The sequence below is a fragment of the Orcinus orca genome, chromosome 3 (assembly GCF_937001465.1).
Source record: "Orcinus orca chromosome 3, mOrcOrc1.1, whole genome shotgun sequence".
In the NCBI taxonomy this organism is placed as follows: Eukaryota; Metazoa; Chordata; class Mammalia; order Artiodactyla; family Delphinidae; genus Orcinus; species Orcinus orca.
The window spans coordinates 101783945-101796351 of record NC_064561.1 but is presented as its reverse complement, the minus strand read 5'-3'; positions in this window follow the sequence as shown (position 1 = coordinate 101796351).

Sequence of the window (12407 nt, the reverse complement as noted above, 5' to 3'; positions counted from 1 at the left end):
GGGGGGGGGTTAAAAGTTTGAGATATATTTTCTATTATGTGATTAGTAAATATATATAATTTAAAGTTTGGTTTCCTAGAAAGAAAGTTTCGAAACTCAGGGTCAGTGGTTTTCAGAATGTGTTGGCAGAGCCCCTTCACTAGCTCAGTCTTGCTTTCCCTACACTTGGTGCTTATGCTCCAGTAGTAGGTAGTGGTATCCTATCAAGAAAAAAGGTTAGGGAGGATCTCTAAGCTGGGGGGAAAAAAAATCACATTTTCTTTAGCCTTTTAATATGGCTTCTATTTTTAAATTCTTTTTCCCTCCATTTTCATTCAATTTGATATTCTGTACTAAACAGGGCATACATTTGGCCGTCATATACCTGCTGATATTATCTTAAAATACATTGCAGTATCATATAACTTTAATTCTTTTTTTGTGTGTGTGTGGCAAAAATAGGCTCAGCTGATGCATTAAAGTAGCAGTAGAGTTCAGTCCTTGCCTCAGTCTCAGGTGAGCTTCTTTTGCTCCTCGACTTTTGCTGCATTCGTACTTCTGGTTCCAGGGCTCCCAGCGTCGGCAGTCAGGGAAGAAAAGACTCTATGGGGATGGATTAAAATGTAAACCTGTTCAGATCCCCATGTCTTCCTGCCTCTGGCTCAGCTAGGCTACTGTTGAGACCCATTGAGTCCTCTCCATCGCCCCTTGTGCCCTTTAATGCCCACGTGTGGCTCGCTGTGTCTTTTCCTTCCCTGAGATGTTTATTTAAATGATTTCAATATTTGAGGTGTGGGAGCTTTTAGAAGATTCTAAGTGAACTTTTAAAGGCAAATCGGCCTTTCACTGAAGAAAATATTACTTGAGATCTTGGGAAAAGCAACCTATGTTTACTAATTTTCTCATTCTTACATACTTTTGTCTTGGAAGGGCTTTTATTCCATTATAGCCGTTAAAATTTTTTTAAGGGAACTTTGAAATGACTGTGGCCTAAGTGGTTTGTTCTCAGTCATGGAAGGGAGAAGACAAGTCTGTCAAGCATAAATGGCGTAAATGCTCTAGAAGAGTTGGAGTGGAGAGAGAGCAAGGATGTACGTCACTGTAATGCAGAGAGGACAGCAAGTATTAAGTAGAATTGCCTTTTTACACAATGGAATTGGATTAGGGTAGCGGAAATTGATGAGGAAGATTGCCTTGGAAATATAATAAATATGATTATAAAGCTAGAAGTGGAGGTTGTCAGCCCTTAAGGATGCACATTCTACTTTGCAGTGTGCTTTAGAATTATGAAATGGTTCTTGTGATACATTACATTAGAAAAAAATTCAGGATTTTTCTGGCTGATGAGAACACTACTAGAAAGAAATCAAAATAAGAATGGGTTTGATACGTTATTTTGAGTTTGCTGGGCTCACAGGTCACTTCTTTAGTTGGGGGGAAAATGTTGAATTTGTATTCTTGCCACGGTAAAATGACTTTGTGTAGGTTTTGTTAAATTATTTCAGAGGAAAGATCTGAAACCAGATCTCCTACATGTTGTCACCCCGATCTTGGGGTTGTCTTTGATGTACAGATTTATCGGAGAACACAGGATGAGAAAAGGGAACTCTTTAAACAGAAGAACGCAACATCTACTGGAATGAAAGAGTTGCTGCACAGACAGTGGAATCCTTAAGTGATCCTGGCTGGGGTTGCTTCTGGAATAAAGAGCTTCGATGCTTTTGCTTTTGTGGAAAAGTTTAACGGCACTTTAAAAGTTGCTACCGAATGCTCTCGAGAAAGGGTTCTTACTGTGTGCCGGTGCAAAGAGGGAGGGGAACACTGGGTCCATGATGTTGACCTTTAAGTCTAATTCACCGGGAAGAGTATTCTTCACCAAACTTTTACGTAAAAGGCTTATATGTGGAAATATATATTTGGAAGACCTTGATCCCTCTGTGCCTGGTCTAATGCTTCAGTTAGGGAAAGGAACTTAAGCAGTAAGAAGTTCTTGAACTTAATGAAATTCAGATTTTGGCTCAGGGTTTAGAGTGGAGGTGGCAAATACTGAGCATGCATACCACCATGCTCCCTACCTGTGCATGTGGCAGACATCACTAATCCATTATTAGTATCAGTGTACATTCTCTCTCTGAGTCCATATGTGACCTTATTATCTTTCTTAACCCAGCACTTTAGGCAGCTGCTAGTGAATTGATCAACATTACAGTGAAGATAAAACCTGTTTGCCCACCACACCCTCTGCAGTGGGTTATAGTGTGAATTTAAAAATGGTCTGAACGTTTTTTGAGGAGGCCATTCTGGGCCCAGTCTTCTAACCAGAGAACAGAGGAGAATTCAGAAGGTGCCTACTGAGAATATGCAGGCATTCTGGGGACAAAAGAGATTAAGATGGATTTCACCTTCAAGGACATGCCTGTTATTGGGAGAGGTAGGGCAAGGTAGCATAAGATGTATGCCAAGTGAGTGTTTTGTAGAATAAATATTAATTTAAGAGAGGAGCTTAAATCCTACGGGACTGAAATCTGAGAAGGAACTTATTCATTTTTCTGTCAGTAGCTTGGCCTATATACTGAATGTGCTCACTTAACATTGCTGTCTGTGTAGAAAGTGAAAAAAAGTGACTTGATGGGGAAGTTTGGGGAGATGAAAAATATGGGGAAGGCAAAATCTTAAAATAATTGAATCTGAGAAGGGTCAGGGCATGCCAGTAACGTTCAGTGGTTACCTCCACCTTTCTTCTAGGTGGCCTGCTAAGATGGACTGACCCACTTTCTAGAAGAGAAGAGTTAAGGTGGTGGGGTAGTTAAAGAACTGAAATATTGGAGTTGGGGACAGGGGAGGTGAGACCTATGAGAGAATAAATGGATATTTTAGTGATTTGTTTTCTCTTGCATTGCCCTTTATCCTGGGGTTGGGGGGGGCGGTGACTGAGAGGTTTGCTTTAATTATTTAGGGTCTGAAGTACATTTAAAAATGTGTATTCTTGATGTAGTTTGTGTAAGAAATGAAACTACTATATGGTAAGTGTTTTGCTCAAGAAGTTTCCTAATACAGATTGTTTTTGAAATGACCACCTGGAACCCTGCATTTTTGGTAGATTTCTGTATTTTACTTTCTAATGTTTATAAAGTTTGAGTTTTGTTATTCTTATGTTTCACATATATGTTTAGTGACATGCTCATCTAATGAGAAATTGATGCAGTTATGGGGGAAATGTTTAAGGGATTAGGTATTTATAGGAGTGAATACTGTTTTCTGGCAGGCCACATAAGGTAATCCACTCACAGTTCAGAAAGATATTCTCTAAACGTGACAGACTGACTCTTTTTTTAAGGGCAAGAGCACACATTACATTTGGTATAACATTGCCTAACTACTTTTTTTTTCACCAGAAATTCATTTCTTAAATGCTTGCTAGATCAAGCCTTCAAAGTAAATAGGTGGGATTGTGTATTTTTCCTTCAGATTTTCTTTAAAATTTTCCTTTTTTTTTTTTTTTTTTGAGGAACCTTTTGACTAGAGATGCCAGAGAATAAACAATTGAAAACATGACTTTCCCCACTGGGCCGGGTTACTCTGTTTAGAAATTATAGGAAATGCTGCAGATGATAATGGTTCCTAATTTGTGAATAGAAAAGTTGTAAGAGCTATCTCATTTGTGTTAGGCTAGACTTGTGGTGTGACTAGTAATGAGAGAAGGTTCCTTTGTATATTGACAACCAGATATAGTGATCTTATAAGGCTACAAAGAGAATGTTCAAAGAACTATGATGGATTTTATATAAGGTGTATAAAAGCAAACAAATCCTTGTTTGAAATAGAACGATTGAGACGAATCTATTATAACTTATCTGTAGGAATTAGTGCTCCTTCAGATTCATGATTCAACCTTTATTTCTTCATCCACCAAATATTTGTTGTGATGTATTATGTGCCAGGCACAGTAATAAGTGATGGGAATACAAGGTGAGTAAACACAGAAACCATAGTCAAGAACAAATAGTTGCATTTTAAAATGAGTGGTTCTAATTAAATACAGATTTAAGATTTTTTTGAGCACACAGATGAGAAAGTTCCTAATTCTAGCTTACGTGTGGGGAAAGCTTCACTAGGGAAGCCATGCTTGGGTGTGGAGAGTGAAGAGAAATCTGCCAGGTGGGTAGGAGAGGTGAGGACTTCCCAGGCAGAAGAGAATGCCTGAATGGACAGCAGTCATGTATCTTTTTAAAAATCTCCAGCAAAGGAAATCATGCTGAATCACAACTGTAGTTTAACCCATGTTTTCTGGTGAAGAACTTAGCAGTGAAATTTCCAATCATGGTTCTTAAACTGGCAAACAACATTTTACAGTTAGCATTTCTCCTAATTCAACCAATTTTTTACTGTAAAGTAGCTTCTCCAGGCTCATGGACCCTCTCATCTTTTTTTGACTTTGGCAGCCCGGAGGCTTCATAGATATTAGCTGCATCTGTGCCTGGACGAGGAATAAGCATTTTGGTACCAAGTAGCTAGTTTCAGGCCCTGTTTGGGAACATAGCTGGAAACTCTTGTGTCCTGAGTGGAAGTCCAAGATGCTCCTACTGCACAATCAGCCTGGTAAGAAGAGTGGGTAGGGAATCTAGCTGGCTTTCTCTCTCCTGCTCTTATTCTTCAGTGCAAAACAGAATGAATGCCCTGCTCTGCAAGCTCCAGAACTTATCCTTAATAAATTCTCTTTTAAGGGAATTCCCTGTCAGCCCAGTGGTTAGGACTCTGCACTTTCATTGTTGAGGGTGCAGGCTCAATCCCTGATCAAGGAACTAAGATCCCACAAGCTGCGCGGCCAAAAATAAATAAATAAAAACAAATTTTAAAAAATTGTCTTTTAAGATTAAAGGATGTTGTTTTGGGAAACAATACTCACAGCTCTAAGGTTTTGGGCAACTGCATCAGTAGAAATGTACCTGCTGTAACCACTCCCAGAAATCTCTTCTGCACGTGTCTTTCTAGGACTTAAAAGTACTGTTTGCTGAAGGAGAGGGGAAGAGAAGCAGGTGGAAATGTCTGGGAGTGGTTATTTTTTTTAACCTAAAGAATTTTTAATAGTTAACAGCTTATTTCTCAGTTCCCCTCTCTTTGCTTTAAGGAGCCAGCTGTAAACGAAGAAAATACTAAACAGTTAAAATGCTTGGCCCTTCACATAATGTCCTGTAATTGTGATCATCTTGATTTTGTGGTTTTAAAGATACCCACCGTGGCTCTACCACTTATTTGCAGGATGTGGTTGATCATGAACCTTAATTTCATTTTTTAAATAAAATTGGAAGAATAATTTTTACTTTATAGTTGAGAATATAGTGAGAATTAGATATAATACATGTAATATAAAATGCCTGTCACATAGTAGTTGCTGAGTAAAGTGCAGCCATCGTTAGTAATAAAATGTCTTTGCAACCCTGATTTGCCGTATCTTCATTCACCCCACAACTGCTTTAAAAAGGTTCTATATAGTGATATAAAAGCACTACATTTAAATTCAAGGTTTTTGGATAAAATATTGCAAAATCTCAAACGTGTGTGTGAGTGTAAGTTATGGGTGAATATATGTTGCCCCTCACATGCAATTAATAAAGTAAATTTGTGTTTTCTGAACTGTGAACATCCCAAGCATCCCAAACATGATCCACCTGGGTGAGGGAAGAAAATATTAGACTGCTTTAAAAATATTTAAAATTTTATCCTTAAAACCTTTTTATTTGTTGTATACCTCATGTATGTAGTTTGCCAGTATAATAGTAAATGCATGAAATAGATGAATAAGTATACATTATATTGGAAATATCAGCTCAGTTTTTTTTTAAACTTTTTTTTTAACTCATGACCATGAGCTTGAAAATTGCTGAATAGCCACATCCATTATATCCTGAAAATTCTTCTTGTTGAGGTCAAAATATTTTCTTAGAATTTTATCTTATTAAATGTTTGAACATGGCCTTGAGATTTAGGAAGATTAAAAAATAAGAACCATTTAAAAATATTTGTGGACAGTTTTATTTTGATTCTTATTCTACATTTTTTTGCTAGTAATTTTCTATCCAGTGCAGTAAGTTCCTCAATTTCTTGCATTTGCTTTCTAGTTCCTAATTTGAGGTCTTGATACAATTTGGGAAAGAAAAGATAGTAGAAGAGAACCCACATGTCTTGATAGGTTTCTGAAGTTTGTGAACCTTTTCTTGTGCACATGTTATATTTTTGGTTAGGGACTTCTGAACCATGTGGTGAAATATTCGCTGAACATCCTACTTTCAGAATCCATTATTAGTGCCTCGAGTGAGATCGTGTTCTTGGTGATGGCTGTTTAGTCATGTCTTTTAAGAGCATGATACTGCTTTGCCCTGCAGAACTTTCGACTTCTCATCCCACAGTTCTTTCAGGCAGCCATCTCTGATAATTTGAAGAGCTTTTTTTAAAGAAGATTGGCAGAATTCCTAATCTCATTCTTTGGCGTGTGACACCCTTACAGAATATGTCTCCCCAGTGGTCGATTTCTCTTCTGCTGACAGCTAAATTATTCATATGATTAGTGTCCTATCCTATCCTGAAAAAAAAAAAAAAAGAGTAGAGTCAGAGACTGTGTTCTGATACATTTTGTTGTCAGGAACTTTGGCAACAATGACAGAAAGTGTCTAGAAGGTGACTTCTTCCTCCCACTCGTCTCCCTCTCCAACTCCTTGCCCTCTTTCCCCTGTTGCTGCTGCAACTTCTAAGAGCCAGAGTTGACCCCCACCCTCTCTACGCCCAGGCTGCTCCAGCTCAAGGCACGGAGTTAGGTGTGGTCCATAGCGCTTCCTCCAGGTAACCTACACTATTCTCTCCATCTTTACCACCGTCCTGCTCTCATCAAACTATACAGTGTAACGTACCCCAGAAACAACTACAGTCGTCACCCCCTCAGCCACGGTTTCCCTTCCCACATTTTCAGTTACCCGAGGTCAACTGAGGTCCGAAAATACTATTTTTATTATTATTTTTATTGGAGTAAAATTGCTTTACGATGTTGTGTTAGTTTCTGCTGTACAATGAAGTGAATCAGCTATATGTATACATATATCCCCATATCCCCTCCCTCTTGCATCTCCCTCCCACCCTCCCTATCCCACCCATCTAGGTCGTCACAGAGCACTGAGCTGAGTTCCCTGTGCTATACAGCGGGTTCCCACTAGCTATCTGTTTTACACATGGTAGTGTATTTATCTCAAACCTAGTCTCCCAAGTTCATCCCACCCTCCCCTCCCCACCGTGTCCTCATGTCCATTCTTTATGTCTACGCCTCTGTTCCTGCTTTACAAATAGGTTCAGCTGTACCATTTTTCTAGATTCCACATATATGCGTTAATATATGATATTTGTTTTTCTCTTTCTGGCTTACTTCACTCTGTATGACAGACTCTAGGTCCATCCACATCTCTACCAATGACCCAATGTTGTTCCTTTTTATGGCCAAGTAATATTCCATTGTTTATATGTGCTACATCTTCTTTATCCATTCATCTGTCGATGGACATTTAGGTTGCTTCCATGTCCTGGCTATTGTAAATAGTGCTGCAATGAACATTGGGGTACATGTGTCCTTTTGAATTATGGTTTTCTTAGGGTATATGCCCAGTAGTGGGATTGCTGCATCATATGGTAGTTCTATTTTTAGTTTTTTAAGGAACCTCCATACTGTTCTCCATAGTGGCTGTAACAATTTACATTCCCACCAACAGTGCAAGAGGGTTCCCTTTTCTCCACACCCTCTCCAGCATTTATTGTTTGTAGACTTTTTGATGATGGCCATTCTTACTGGTGTGAAGTTATATGAAATCCAAAAATATTAAATGGAAAATTCCAGAAATAATTCATATGTTTAAGATTGCACAGCTATTCTGAGTAGCGTGGTGAAATCTCATGCTGTCTAGATCTGACGTACCCGTTAGTCGCTCAGCCGCCATCTTGGTTACTGGATCGACTGTGGACGTATCACTGTGTTCAGGTAATTTTACTTCATAATGGTCCCAAAGTGGAAAAGTAGCAGTGCTGGCAATTCAGATATACCAAAGAGAGGCCATAAAGTGCTTCCTTTAAGTGAAAAGGTGAAAGTTCTCAATAAAGAAAAAAAATCATATGCTCAGGTTGCTAAGGTCTACAGCAAGAATGAATCTTCTATTCGTGAAATTGTAAGAAGGAGAAAGAAACTTGCTGGTTTTGCTGTCACACCTCACACTGCAAAAGTTATGGTCACAGTTGCGTGATAAGTGCTTAGTTAAGATGGAAAGGCATTAAATTTGTACAATAAGATATTTTGAGAGGGAGACCCCATTCACATAACTTTTGTTATGTATATTGTTATAATTGTTCTGTTTTATTATTAGTTGTTATTGGTAATCTCTTTTTATGCCTAGTTTGTAAATTAAACTTTATCATAGGTATGTATGTATAGGAAAAAATATAGTACATATAGGATCCGGTACTATCGAAGTTTTCAGGCATCCACTGGTGATCTTGAAACGTATGCTGCGGATAAGCGGGACTACTGTATTTGCTACAGTTAACTTTGCTACAGTTAGCTACAGCCCAGTTAACTTCCTGTAAAGCATACATGTTACTTTTACTTAATAAGAAAGGAGATCCATTTTCATTGTTTCTTTACTCTCCTTATAACGGGGGAAATGTTTGCGTGTACCATAAGCTGCATATTTACATCTCTCCGTTAGACTTGTTTGGCTGTCATCCCAATGCCTGTTCCTGTTTCTAGTGTGTATTTCTGTTTTTAGGGTTGTTTTAGTTTGCCTACGGTAAGCTGAGAACCCAGAGGGGAAATTTTCAGTTATTTCTGCTGGAGTTTTCCTGAGTTGCTAACAATGCCCTTATTTGTCATCTAGCCGCTGTGCAAACTGACTTTGACGAGGATTGTTGAGACTTCAGCTTGTCTTAATTTTTCGAATAGAAGTATCTTAGCCATCTTTGGATCTTTTTCCCAAAAATCTCTTATGACTGGTGCAGCTTATTTTTTCATACTTTCTGACGTAAAAGCAAATTTGTCTTTTTTATGCACAACTGTAGAATTGTTCATTCTGTGGCAAAGACTCAAAATGATATCAATTTTTACCTTTGAGGCTTGGTGATATATCTGAAAAATGGACAAACTGGCAAAAAATTTAAAAATAAAATTTTATTTGGTTGCAAATGGAAAAGGCAAAATAGCCTGTTTAGCTTAAATCTGCATTCACTATTCCTCTGTAGCTGCTAGTTTTAATAAAAAACAGCTGAAGCAATGGAAAATTGGGGTGGAGGAGGGCTCTGTTGAGTGTGTGATTGGACCTTTTAGAAATTACAGAGATTCTCAAAACATTTTGTACCTAAAGGCTTTTAGTATTCCATTCATACAAATTTAGACACACAATCAGAGTTTATAACAACCCTCTGTGTAGTTGGTTCTTCCATCAAAACTTTGTGCTAACACGCCTCTTTATGTGGGCTGTTTAATGAATAACTTCCCATCCACAGTCTGCATTCAGTGTTCCTGGGAAGTCTTGTTGCCCCTTCTCAATATTTGCCTCATACTTGCCATGCCTCATACTCATTCTATCAGTGTTTTGTTTTGAAGTCAGTCACTGTTACAGGGTTAGTATATTTATTTCCTCTGACCATTTCCTAGATTGAGTGTTTAGGTTTATGTAAGTTATATATTGAGAATCTACTATGTGCACACAATGCCTTGACTTTGAACCAAATTAGGTAGTAGGTGGCTCTTAAGGATAACAGTTAATGTTCAGAATATGAATTTTCTTTTAGTTAAATATTCCATTCTCTTTGCTTTGTGTACATATAACCAACGGTATCATGGGTTGGGTTGTCATGATAGTTTTATCATCGGTTTGACAACTTGATAATACTCATATGCTAGTATTGATGTACTAGTCAAGAAACTTTGAAATTATTTTTCTAAAAAGAGAAAGAATCTTTGCAAGTAAATAATTTCGCTCAATGTTTGAAGAAGTATGTGAATATAAGGCCGTAGGATGTTCAAGTCAGCCTATATGTGAGGGTTTCCGAATAATTGCTCTAGATTTGTTCAAACCCTTATGACATTGATAGTGTCAGAAATGAAAGGAGCAATGCAAACAGTATGGAAACTGAGAAAAAATCTAAGTTGGTTCAGTTACACTCACCTCCCCCCCCGTTTTTTAATTATCACCTGGTTTATATTTAAAAATAACTTTTCAATTGCAGACTTCCAAGTTTATCCCAATGTTCTCAGTGCCCTGGGCTATATGTGGATGAACAGTGTATGTTAACAGTACTTTGTAACTATCCTGGGAGTTTTAAAATGTCTTGTTATTTCTGTGAAGTCACAGAAAACGTGACTGCTGAAATATGCAAGAATTAGAGCAAGGTGATAGAATCTGGAACGCCTTATAAAAGCCTGACCTTACACTTCAATTTATTTAACTCTCACTCAAGCTTTTCTTCTCTGAAGTTTGATTGAGCTGTAGTTGGTTTTTGTTGATTAGGATAATTATGCTGGAATGACTTTAAAATCTCTTTGCATGCACTGTTTAGCTTGGGCACTTCTTGTAATCGCTTAGAGAGGGACCAGAGTGTCCTACCCAGAATTCCCAGGGTAGGGCGGTCCGAGGAAACCTCCCGGGAAAGAGCAAGGTGAATTTGGGGAAGCAGTTATCTTTGTTCTGCATGCAGTTCATCTATACAGTGCTGTTAAGGTTGGTCATCGCATTGAAAGCTGTACAACTGTAAGGAGCCAGGTCAATCTGAAACCAAACAGCAGAATATGCAATGGAAAGAACGTGGGCCTTGAAATCAGACAGAACTTGGATTTGTATTCTGGGCTTGAACCCTGGCTCTCACACTTGAAGCTCTATGACCTTGAGCTATCTTTGGGACTCAGTTTTTAAAAATTTATTGTGCAGGATGTAAGCCAGGTAATCACTTAGCACAGTGTATGGTGCAATAGTTACTCATTTTTTTTCCAACTTATGATAAAAAAACCAGACATCTATTCGCCTTTGGAATGTAATTAAGGATGTTTGTGTCATTCATTTTTATTGACTTTTATTGATTTTCTTTTTTTTTATAATTAAAGTAATGCCATGGCATGTCACAGACCATGAAAACTCAGTTTAAAAACAGTTTGGGGTGGCTTCCCTGGTGGCGCAGTGGTTAAGAACCTGCCTGCCAAGGCAGGGGACCCGGGTTCCAGCCCTTGTCCGGGAAGATATCTCACATGCCTCTGAGCAGCTAAGCCCATGCACCACAACTACTGAGCTTGCGCTGTAGAGCCCACGAGCCACCACTACTGAAGCCTGCGTGCCTAGAGCCCATGCTTTGCAACAAGAGAAGCCACTGCAATGAGAAGTCCTCGCACCACAACAAAGAGTAGCCCCCAATTGCCACAACTAGAGAAAGCCCGCGCGCAGCAACGAAGACCCAACACAGCCAAAAATAAATAAATAAAATAAATTTAAAAAGAACAGTTTGGGGCATTTTCTTCTGTTATGAAGAAGTTATCCTATCAAGATGTCTTTTATATTTGATATTGTGCAATAGAAGTGATATGGCTGATGTCAAATCTGAATCAAGTTCCCAGGAAGAGTGTCAAGCAGTTGTGCATTTGCTCGTAGCTGATTGCTGAAATGATTTTTCTTATCATTTGTATGCTTCATTTTAATGGTGAAGGCAATTCGTAAAAACAATGCATAATCAAACCTGTTTATTAAGATGAAACAGTCTCTAGCCCACTAATTTAAATTTCTTTAAGAACAAACAAAAAAACCCTGCCCTTCCATGACTAAACCACAAAGCATCTTTTATACAGATTGCAAAATTAATGGAATTACGTAATTTATAGATAAACTTTTTTTTTTTGCGGTACGCAGGCCTGTCACTGTTGTGGCCTCTCCCATTGCGGAGCACAGGCTCCGGACGCACAGGCTCAGCGGCCATGGCTCACGGGCCCAGCCGCTCCGCGGCATGTGGGATCTTCCCGGACCGGGGAACGAACCCATGTCCCCTGCATCGGCAGGCGGACTCTCAACCACTGCGCCACCAGGGAAGCCCTAGATAAACTTTTAAAAGGCATTTCTAAATTGCTTCCAAGCTTAGACTAATGGGTTAGTTATGATGGGTTACACTTCTTAAATATTTTCTTAATGTTTTCTGATATGTAGTGATAATTAAATGCATGTTCTCTTGGAATCAGTTATCATAGTGTGGCTAAACAGATTAAATCGAAAATTTATTTAGAGGCTAAGTGTTGAGGTAGAAATAAATGTAGGCTTATCTTGGTTTCAAACAACATTACTTTTAAGTAAGGTATAATAAAGCTTTAGTCCTGAGTCCTTTTTTTGGTTATTAAATCGGCTTCATTTTTAGTATAATTCTAG